Source organism: Triticum aestivum, chromosome 7B, assembly GCF_018294505.1.
Source record: "Triticum aestivum cultivar Chinese Spring chromosome 7B, IWGSC CS RefSeq v2.1, whole genome shotgun sequence".
Taxonomy (NCBI): Eukaryota; Viridiplantae; Streptophyta; class Magnoliopsida; order Poales; family Poaceae; genus Triticum; species Triticum aestivum.
The window spans coordinates 71,875,631-71,884,809 of record NC_057813.1 but is presented as its reverse complement, the minus strand read 5'-3'; the positions used below and the strand labels follow the sequence as shown (position 1 = coordinate 71,884,809).

Here is a 9,179-nt window from a genome sequence, read left to right as displayed (position 1 = left end):
CTGTGCGGCTGGAGGGCAGCCCTGCCCTGCCCATCCACGTGTGGGCGGAGCTTCGGGCTGCGGCCCGGAACCTGGAGCCAGGTACTCTTGTCGTTCCCTCCTCTGCTGCTACTTGCTCATTTTCTGTCCTCGAATCGGTCCCTCTCGGTCACCTTGCGAAGGTCGCGACTGGCTCGGCGATCATATTTAGAGGGGAGATTGCGCCCCCCCCCCTTGTCCAGATCGCGGCCATTCAGGCTTGCGAGATTCTCGACGGTAGACTGGCTGAAGCCCGTGCGGCTCTGACCTCCTCCCCCGCCCCTCCTGCGGCCAAGGTGGGTTCAACCCCAGCCCATCGCCGCAGGACCGATGCTCCCTTGGTGGATGTGGAGCATCGTGGTCGCACACGCTCCCATACTATCGCCCTCCGCGCCCAAAGCGTACCCCGTGTCTTGGGGTCAAGCAGCCCCCCGATGGCGCCTTAATGCGTGCCCTATTCTAGAACATCCACGACTTTGGCCATGACGGCCGTCGCCGCCAGCTGATCGAGTACATGCGACATGAACACATTGACATTGTCGCCATCCAGGAAACCATGCGCACCGACTTCTCCCTGGCCGAGCTTGACTGGCTGAGCTCCCACCTCTTTGCATGGCAATGGCTCCGTTCTAGTGGGACGACAGACCACTCGGGTGGCATCCTTTTAGGCGTCAAGGATGCCACCTTTGAGGTGGGTAGCATGGATAGGGGCCAGTTCTTTATGAGCATGGAATTGTTTGAGCGGGCTCTTAACTTCAGACGGGAGGTCATCATCATTTACGGCCCGGCCGACCATAGTCGGTCGGCCACCTTCCTTGAGGAGCTCCACCGGAAGATCTCTGTCGCTCCCTCCCTTAGTCGTCGGGGGCGACTTTAACCTCCTCCACTGCGCTGAAGACAAGATCAATGAGCAGGTCAACTTTGCACGGATGCAAATGTTTAACGACTGCATTGCTGATCTTGCGCTCCGTGAGATAGATAGGGTTGGTGTCAGGTTCACCTGGACCAATCGGTAGGCCTCTCTGACCCAGTCCGTCCTAGACAGGGTCCTAGTTTCCCCGGATTGGGACATCCGCTGACCCTTGGCATCCCTTCGGGCCATCACCCGTATCAGCTCCAATCACGTTCCCCTCCTCCTGTCCTCTACCGATGGGTGACCGTCGATCCCCCCCCCCCCCCCCCCGCTTCCGGTTTGATACATTCTGGCTGTCCCAAACAGGCTTTGTGGTGACCGGAGGCGCGCGCTGGGCCGAGGCACGTGCCCACCCCTACCCCCATCCTCCCTCGGCCATTGACGTTTGGCAGTTTTATGCCAAACGGGGCCGCTGGTTCATGAAGGGTTGGGGTGCAAACCTGGGACGTGATCTTCGCGAGCGCAAGCAGACCCTATTGTCCGCTATTCAGGCCCTGGACCTCCGTGCGGACTCTTCCGGCCTTTTGCCCCGAGGAGTGGTTTTCCCGATATGACTTAGAAGATCAACTCTCCGTCATCTACACCGATGAAGAGGCTTATTGGCACGTTCGTGGTTCCCGGAAATTGGTCCTGAAGGGGCACGTGAATATTGCGTACTTTCAGGCCATTGTGAATGGCCGCCGTAGACAGAACACCATCCCTCTCCTCTGGGATGGCGAGGCCCTGCTGCAGTCCCCGAGGGATATCCGCGCTCATGTCGACGGCTTCTACCAGACCCTATTCTCCCCCGCCCCTCTGGGCGGGCTATCTCTGGCCCTCAACTGTTGGACCGGCCCCCAGCTTGTCTCCGCGGTGGAGAATGAGGCCCTCACGGCCCCCTTCTCGGAGGGCGAGGTCTGGGCTGCCATCAGGGGCATGAACCCCTCCTCGGCTCCTGGCCCGGATGGTCTTCCGGTTTGATTCTTCCAGTCCTTCTGGAATGTGATTAAGCCTGAGATCATGGCCATCTTCGACGAGTTCTATATGGGCTCCATTACCTCGGCCGCCTTAACTACGGGATCATTTCACTCATCCCTAAGGTAGCTGGGGCCTCGCACATCCTCAGTTCCGGCCTATCACCATTATGAACGTGATCTTCCGGATTCTGGCGAAAGGGTACGCCAATAGGTTGACCCTGCTTGGCTCGCTGACCGAATTACCCACCCCAACCAGACCGCCTTCATTCAGGGGTGGTATATTCTGGATGGGGTGTTAGTCTTCCATGAAGTTCTCCATGAGGTCCGATCTAAACGCTCAAGGCGGTCTTCCTAAAAATTGACTTCCATAAGGCCTACGATACTGTTAGCTGGCCCTTCCTTCAGGGAGTTCTGCTCCGGAAAGGCTTCGACGACCGTTGGATCACGCGTGTGATGCAGATGGTGTCCTACGGTCGCACTGCCGTGAATATAAATGGGGAGATTGGCCCTTACTTCCCCACACTATGTGGGGTTAGACAAGGCGACCCCTTCTCCCCATTCCTGTTCAACATGGTAGTCGATGCACTGGCTGACATCCTTATCAAGGCGAAGCTGGCGGGACATATTCGTGGGATCACCCCCCACCTGACTGGAGGTACCAGGATCTTCCTTCTCCAGTATGCCGACGACACCATCATCATGGTCAAAGGCTCGGAGTCGGACATCTCCAACCTTAAGTTTCTCCTCCTCTGTTTCCAACATATGTCTGGCCTCAAGATCAACTTTGATAAGAGCGACGTGATGGTGATGGGATACTCTCCGGAGGGCTGCTTGAGCATTGTCAACCGCCTGAACTGCCGCTTAGGATCTTTCCCCACAACCTACTTGGGGACGCCTTTTAGTGATTCTAGGCTCGCGGACCTGCGCCCAACCATGACTAAGCTTTAAACGCGATGTGAGCCCTAGCAGGGTAGGTGGCTTTCGAAGGCGGCCCGGACGATCCTCATTAATTCTTCCCTTGCCAGCCTCCTCTTGTTTCTCATGAGCTTCTACAGCCTCCACGAGACGTTCCACCACAAGATCGCCATGTCCAGTCGCGTTTCTACTGGGCAGGCGATAATAATAAGCAGAAGTACCACATGATTATCTAGCCGGACATCTGCAAGCCCCGGGAGCAAGGAGGGTTCGGTATCACGCATGAACATTTCTCTCTTATCCCGCTGGCTCTGGCGCATTTCGCAGGGGCACGGAGGCCTCTGGCTCGACATCATCTGGAATAAGTACTTGCGTGGTCAGCCACTTTCCTTCTGCCAGGGATCTGGCGGCTCCCAGTTCTGGCCGTCGGTTGTCCAGCTTCTACCGGTCCTACGCATTGGGACATCCATCTCGGTGGGATCTGGGGCAGCGACTCTGTTCTGGTTTGACCGTTGGGCTGGCGACTCCCCCTTCGCGGCTCGCTTTCCTTCCCTCTTCTCTATTGCCATGGGCCCTTCCATTTCTGTCGAGAGGGCCCTTATTGACTTAGGGCGCCTCGCTTTTTCGAGGCCGTTTGGCCCTCTGGAGTCCACCGCTTGGTGTGAGATACTTGATTGCGTGGCGCTCCACGAGCCGGCTGTGGATACGGGTCCGGACCTGGTTAGATGGCGGCTTGAGCATTCTGACCAATTCTCCACCAAGTCCCTATACCAGGCCATCGCCCCTTCCACCGCCCCTCCCCTCACGGTGGTTTGGTCTGTCTGCCTGCCCTTGAAGATCCGGATCTTCATGTGGCAATGGATTTGTGGACGGATCCCGTCTAGGGTCGAGGTCCGCAAGAGGAATGGATCCGGAACGGGCATCTGCCCGCTTTGCGGTGTCCCCGAAGACTCAAATCACATCTTCTTCTCATGTGTTTCCGCGCAGTTCGTTTGGAGCTGCTTTAGGGAAGTGGTGGGCTGCAACTGGTGCCACACCAACTTCCCTGATCTATTTGCCGAAATCCAGTCATCCCCCTCTGTCTTCTCGCCACATTAGGTGGCTTGAGATCGGAGCCCTCACGAGGACCCTCTGGACGATTCGCAATAGACTCGTGATCCAGCGTATTCCTCTCCGCCGATCTACTGACGCTCTCTTCAAACTGTCTGGTTACTTGAGCTCTGGCGGCCGCTTAGCCGCCCTCAGGACCGGGACGTCATCTCTGCCTTCATCGCCGACCTCCGCTCGATGGCCGTCCGCCTGTCGCCTCCGCTTCCATCGTCACCGCCGGATCCTGATTAGACTTCAGACGTGTCTCCGGGCCGTCCTGTTTATTTTTCCTTTGGCCTTGTTGAGCTATGCCCTCAGCGGAACCTTGGCCCATACACTATTGTCCATCCTTATGTCATGTCGATCTACTTGCCATCCCATCCAACCGACGCCTCTTCATATGAACGCACTACCTCATTGTTTTCCCTTTGACCTGAATATGATTGCCACCAATAGTGGTGGCTTGGCCGATCCTCTGGCCACCACACCCTTCTAACCCCGCGCCTCTGTGTGTGGTCACCGACCTTACCCTCCTCTGTTGTTCGTCTTGGCCTTCCTCATCTCCACTGCTTCATTTCGTCGCTGCCTCCACCTCGTCAAGAATAGGCCAAATCTCTAAAATAACAAGGAACTCAATAATAACAAATATATACTACTATATTAAACTGGCTAAGGCAGGCTCGCTCATGTGCGTTTGCCATTCTAGGCCACGGCTCTCCCTGTGTTGACATGTGTTTCTCTGTATTTTCCTTTTTTCTGCTCCTATTGATTTACCCCACAATGCAAGCGAAATGATAAAAATAATGTTCCCCGCTTTATATTATAATAAAATAATCATCACGGCATTACATCCACAGACACCCCCACCGCACACAACACACACACTCAAGACAAGATACAAATGTTTTTTGCTGCTCCTAACGATTTACCGCACAAAGCCCGGCGAAATGATAAAAAGGGTTCTCCCCCCTTTGTAATATATAAAGCAACCATCACTTCATTACATCCGAACAGACTGATACAAACAGACACCACCACCGCACACAACACACACACACCCAAGACAAGATCAAATGTGCCGGGCACCGACACTCCACCCCACCAACTGCCAAGAAAACTACAGATGTGCAAAGAAGACCGCTTAGAGCCGACAGAGACCTCCACCATGAGAATCCACAACGAAGAGGTGAGAAGGACAACGACGAGGGCAGGAGTCCAAAATGGTGCCTCCTAGAAGGTTACGATCGCAGATAGTCACCATCGCCCGATCTTGTAGATCAAGTTTTCATCCAGATCAAGACAAAAGGAGTGGGAACGCCGCGACGGAGCCTTCAGAAGGATACAATGTCAAGGATGCCGCTACCATGGGCCAGTACAAGGACTAGGAAAGTGATGTACCCCGACGCTCACAACCCTTTGTCGCACCCTAGCTCCGCCAACCACCCGCAACCAAGCCACCCTACATGGCCATGACTGCCCGCCCACACCTGAAATTAAGGACAGTATAACCGCACCTAATTTCTGCCCTCACAGCGATTTGGGTTTTCGGCCGTCCGTTTTATTGATCTGGGAGTTCCTGGCCGTCCGATTTAATGTGGAAAAGCGATTTCGCAGTGTGGCTAATATAGCCCAGCTGTCCTCTGGGCTGCTGCTCCATGGGCCGAAACGGACGCCTCTGGTGCATTGGGCCGTCACGAGCCGCCAACCCATTAAGTTCCAGCGAGGTCCACTGGTGGGCTTGCGAGGCATAGTAGCGACCGCGTGAAATCCATCTCCCGTCGATTCTGTTTTCTCAAAAAGAAAAAATCTAATCCCGATCGAGGCGCAGCGGAGCGACCGCATCGAATCCATCCACTCCGGATTCGAGGCGCAGAGAGGAGCCGATCGATCCAGTCCGGATTCGAGCACCGCTACGGCCGAGGTGAGGGATGGATCGAGTCCATTCGTGCGCTGGGATCAAGCGAAGGATTCGGATGCAACCGATGCGCTCGAGCGTCGACAGTGTCAAGCGGAGGCAGGTGATTCGGGTCCAGCCGAGGCGCCCTAGCGCACAATGGGATCGAGTGCAGAACCGCCGGCGGCACAAGGATTAAGGCCGATGGTCTTCATCGAGTAACAGTTCATCGTAAGTGTAACCCTACACTTTGATTCTCCTCCCTCCTTCCTTGAAATTGATAGTGCTAATCCCGGCTGTTCTTTTTGTTGTCTGTCCATGAATAAAGGAGGTGGCGATGCCGATCGAGAGAGCCTTAGTTATGGTGTAGGCGGGCGATTAGTACAAGGAGGCGGTGCAAACGGCTCAAGGATACAAAGGTGGATGCACAGGATGAAGCGACGGTGGCTCGCTGGTGCGAGAGGAGGAGGCGGGGGCGACCACTACACTAGCAACCTCGTCGGCGCAAGAGTAACAGTACACATCGAAAAGGTAAATACTAACCCTGTCTCTTCACGTCCTTTATCTCTTAGCCATGTATCCCTTTCTAATTCAGTTCCCTCCTTTTCATCTTTTTCAGCGCCTAGGTAGGACGGTAATGTCGACGATGCAAGGAGGAAGAGGATATTTGTGCCGCTCTTTCTTACCATGACTGTATTCTTGGTTCATTTACATATATGTATGTGCTAGTATTTCCCAAATGATGACTACAATTCTTGCATATTTTTTTTGCCATGATGGTTTATGTTTGGCTCTCGAGTCTCATATCTGTAGTTTCAGTGTAGCAGTTCATATTGGTATCAGCTTTAGCCATTACGACTGTAGTTTGCATTAGTGCTTAGCAATGCTTCAAATATCTGACGCCCTCCCCATGCTGCCTCGCTTCATTTGCTGCAACTGAGAGGTATCCGTGGCGGTCGAGCTCCATCCCAGCGTAGCGCTCTCACGCTTCCACTCCGCCCGACAGCAATGTAGGAATAATTGGTGAGCATGAAGATCCTTCGTTGCTACATCTATTCCTACCCTAGCTGTCCATTGATTTGGAAGCTACGTGATGGCTGTTCAACAACCTGGCAATCAGGCAGTATCGCCACCGCCCGGCGCCAATGCGCCACGCAAATTCTCCCTCCCACCTCCTCCTGGCCCAACCTGTTGTCTCACTCGTGCGCCGGCTCCTGATCCCTTCATTGCCCAGGGCTACGGCTCCCGCTAGGGAACGCTGTTTTACTGGCAAAGTGCATGAAGGAAATTGTCTGCGGATGTGCTGTCAGTACTTGTTGTCATTTGAATTCTGTATGGTGTGCTGCTGTTTTGTAATTTTGGTAGTGGCTAAAGGTTCCAATTCTGCATTACGTGTGTTATGCAGGGGAAGGCCAAGGTTGACAATACTCGGGCATGCTGGTGTGAATGTCATGCTCTTATTCATTTGTTGAGGTCAAAAGACAATGGTTGGAGGAAATAAATAACATACAGTCGCCTTAGGTGGAGGTTTCTGTAGTGGTTATGATATGATGTCCGAAAAGAATGAAATTTCTCTTCTCCCCTTTTATATCAGGCAGTTATATATCTGTAGTGAATTGTATTTTCATGCAATTTCTCGATTACTAGATATTGCACTCTTGAAGTTTAACCTGGCACACTTTGCTCTTGACCTTGGAATATATGTCTTCCTGCTTAATTCCTTATTTTGACCTACCTACATATACTTTATGCCTTGCTTTGGAAACTAGCCATGGCGCGAAAGAATAAAAACTGTCACCCAAGTGGTGGTCATGAAGGCGGGATAGGTTCTGGTGCATCAAGTACAGTCTCACACTGGATTCCTGAAGTCCAAAAAATTGTTCCCGGCGAAAGCTTTAAGCGCCCGAGATTTGTTTCCGCTGGTGAAAGCAATAGTGTGAAGGCAAACTATTTTACACTATTCACTTATAATGAAACTCTTTGCCGATATCATGTAAGACGTTTTTCATGACAAATTTATCGTATTGTATGATTTTATTTTTTATCATCACAACTATAATTTGTTTGTACTATATCTTACAGGTATTTATACATCCTAAGCCTACTTCATCTGGCATCAATTGTCATGATACAATTTGCAAGGCTGTATGGGCAATCATGTTTGGGTGGGCGTCTTCCTGCATGCATATGATGGAAATAAAAGCTTATATACATCTTGTCCATTTCCATTTACTTATGAGGCTTTTGAATTAGCACTACTTGATCAGGAAGACAGTCTTCATGTTGGGCAAGTCAGAGATGTATGATATTCTGGACATATCAATAACCCTGTTCTAATTAATTGCTTACTGATGTTGCTGCTCTCTGAAGGTGTGAGATAAAATTTTGGATCATGATAACATTAGATAAAGTTTTGTCCGGACGAATTGATAGTGAAGAAATCTCTCAAGCAGTTAACACTGAACGTTCTTTCCAAGAACCAAATTAGTCTCCTCTACACCATAGCACCATGTCATTGCCTTCTACTCCTGGGAACAGCTCTGGTTATTTTTGCAAGGCATGGTGAAGCAATGAGGAAATATAACAATGTGTGAGTTGATAATGTCTATGAAAATAGAATTACTTGATACTTACTTTGCTAAGAGGTATGTTTCGTTGGCTGCATCAATTGTAAATTCAGTAGAAAACTGAATATCTGCTTTTGCATGTCTGCTAGAATTGTGCACAATAACTTGCTGGTCTTACGTGATGTTAAATGTTAAAGGTGGTGAAACTATAATAATTTTCTGTAACCAATATCCAATTTTTTATCATTTAATCGACAAAAAGGATGGACGCTGCAACGCGCGCCATCCATGATCTAGTATATTCTAAAATGCCAAGGCTTTGAAAAGCCCAAAGAGGCTGAAGACCAAATGGACCCACCTTTTGCCGCGTTTACTTTCTTTGGGCAGCAAGGAGAACTAATAACTGGAACAACTACAGAATGTGCGGCAACCCATGCAAAGGGAAGGGCAAATTACTTGCCACCTGAAATAGAGAAGCTTCACGGCAAAAAATCAACTGCTACAGTCACAACAAATGAGCCGACTTCTACCATTTCAAAGTGTACGCAACAAAGTACATAGAAAATGAAAGACCACTTGCAACTCTTTCCCCATCTGAATCAGAACCAGCTGAGGTATATCAAAAGGATCCAAATTGCCATGGTTATATTCTATACAAATTGTCTGTCTATTCACGTTGAATTGATTGGCTTGAAGCCACTGAATGATAAGATAGGCTCAAGGCACGAGAAAAGGTCAGAAGGTATCAACAAGCTTGCGGACACAAAGTCGAAGAAGAGGTAATCAGCATTTTCCTAACGTGACATACATGACTCCATTTTATTAAA

At 51.0% G+C, this 9,179-nt stretch overlaps 1 long non-coding RNA gene across 2 annotated transcripts; it reads left to right on the top strand.

Moving 5' to 3' along the window:
- Positions 1 to 5,570: 5,570 nt before the first annotated feature.
- Positions 5,571 to 8,772, top strand: LOC123160056 (uncharacterized). 2 transcript variants are annotated; one of them, XR_006479978.1, is made up of 5 exons: positions 5,579 to 6,016; positions 6,114 to 6,316; positions 6,405 to 6,503; positions 7,191 to 7,778; positions 7,868 to 8,772. It is a non-coding gene; the product is annotated as an uncharacterized lncRNA (long non-coding RNA). The 2 variants fall into 2 exon arrangements; XR_006479977.1 differs by having other exon boundaries at positions 5,571 to 6,016; positions 6,405 to 7,778.
- Positions 8,773 to 9,179: the final 407 nt, after the last annotated feature.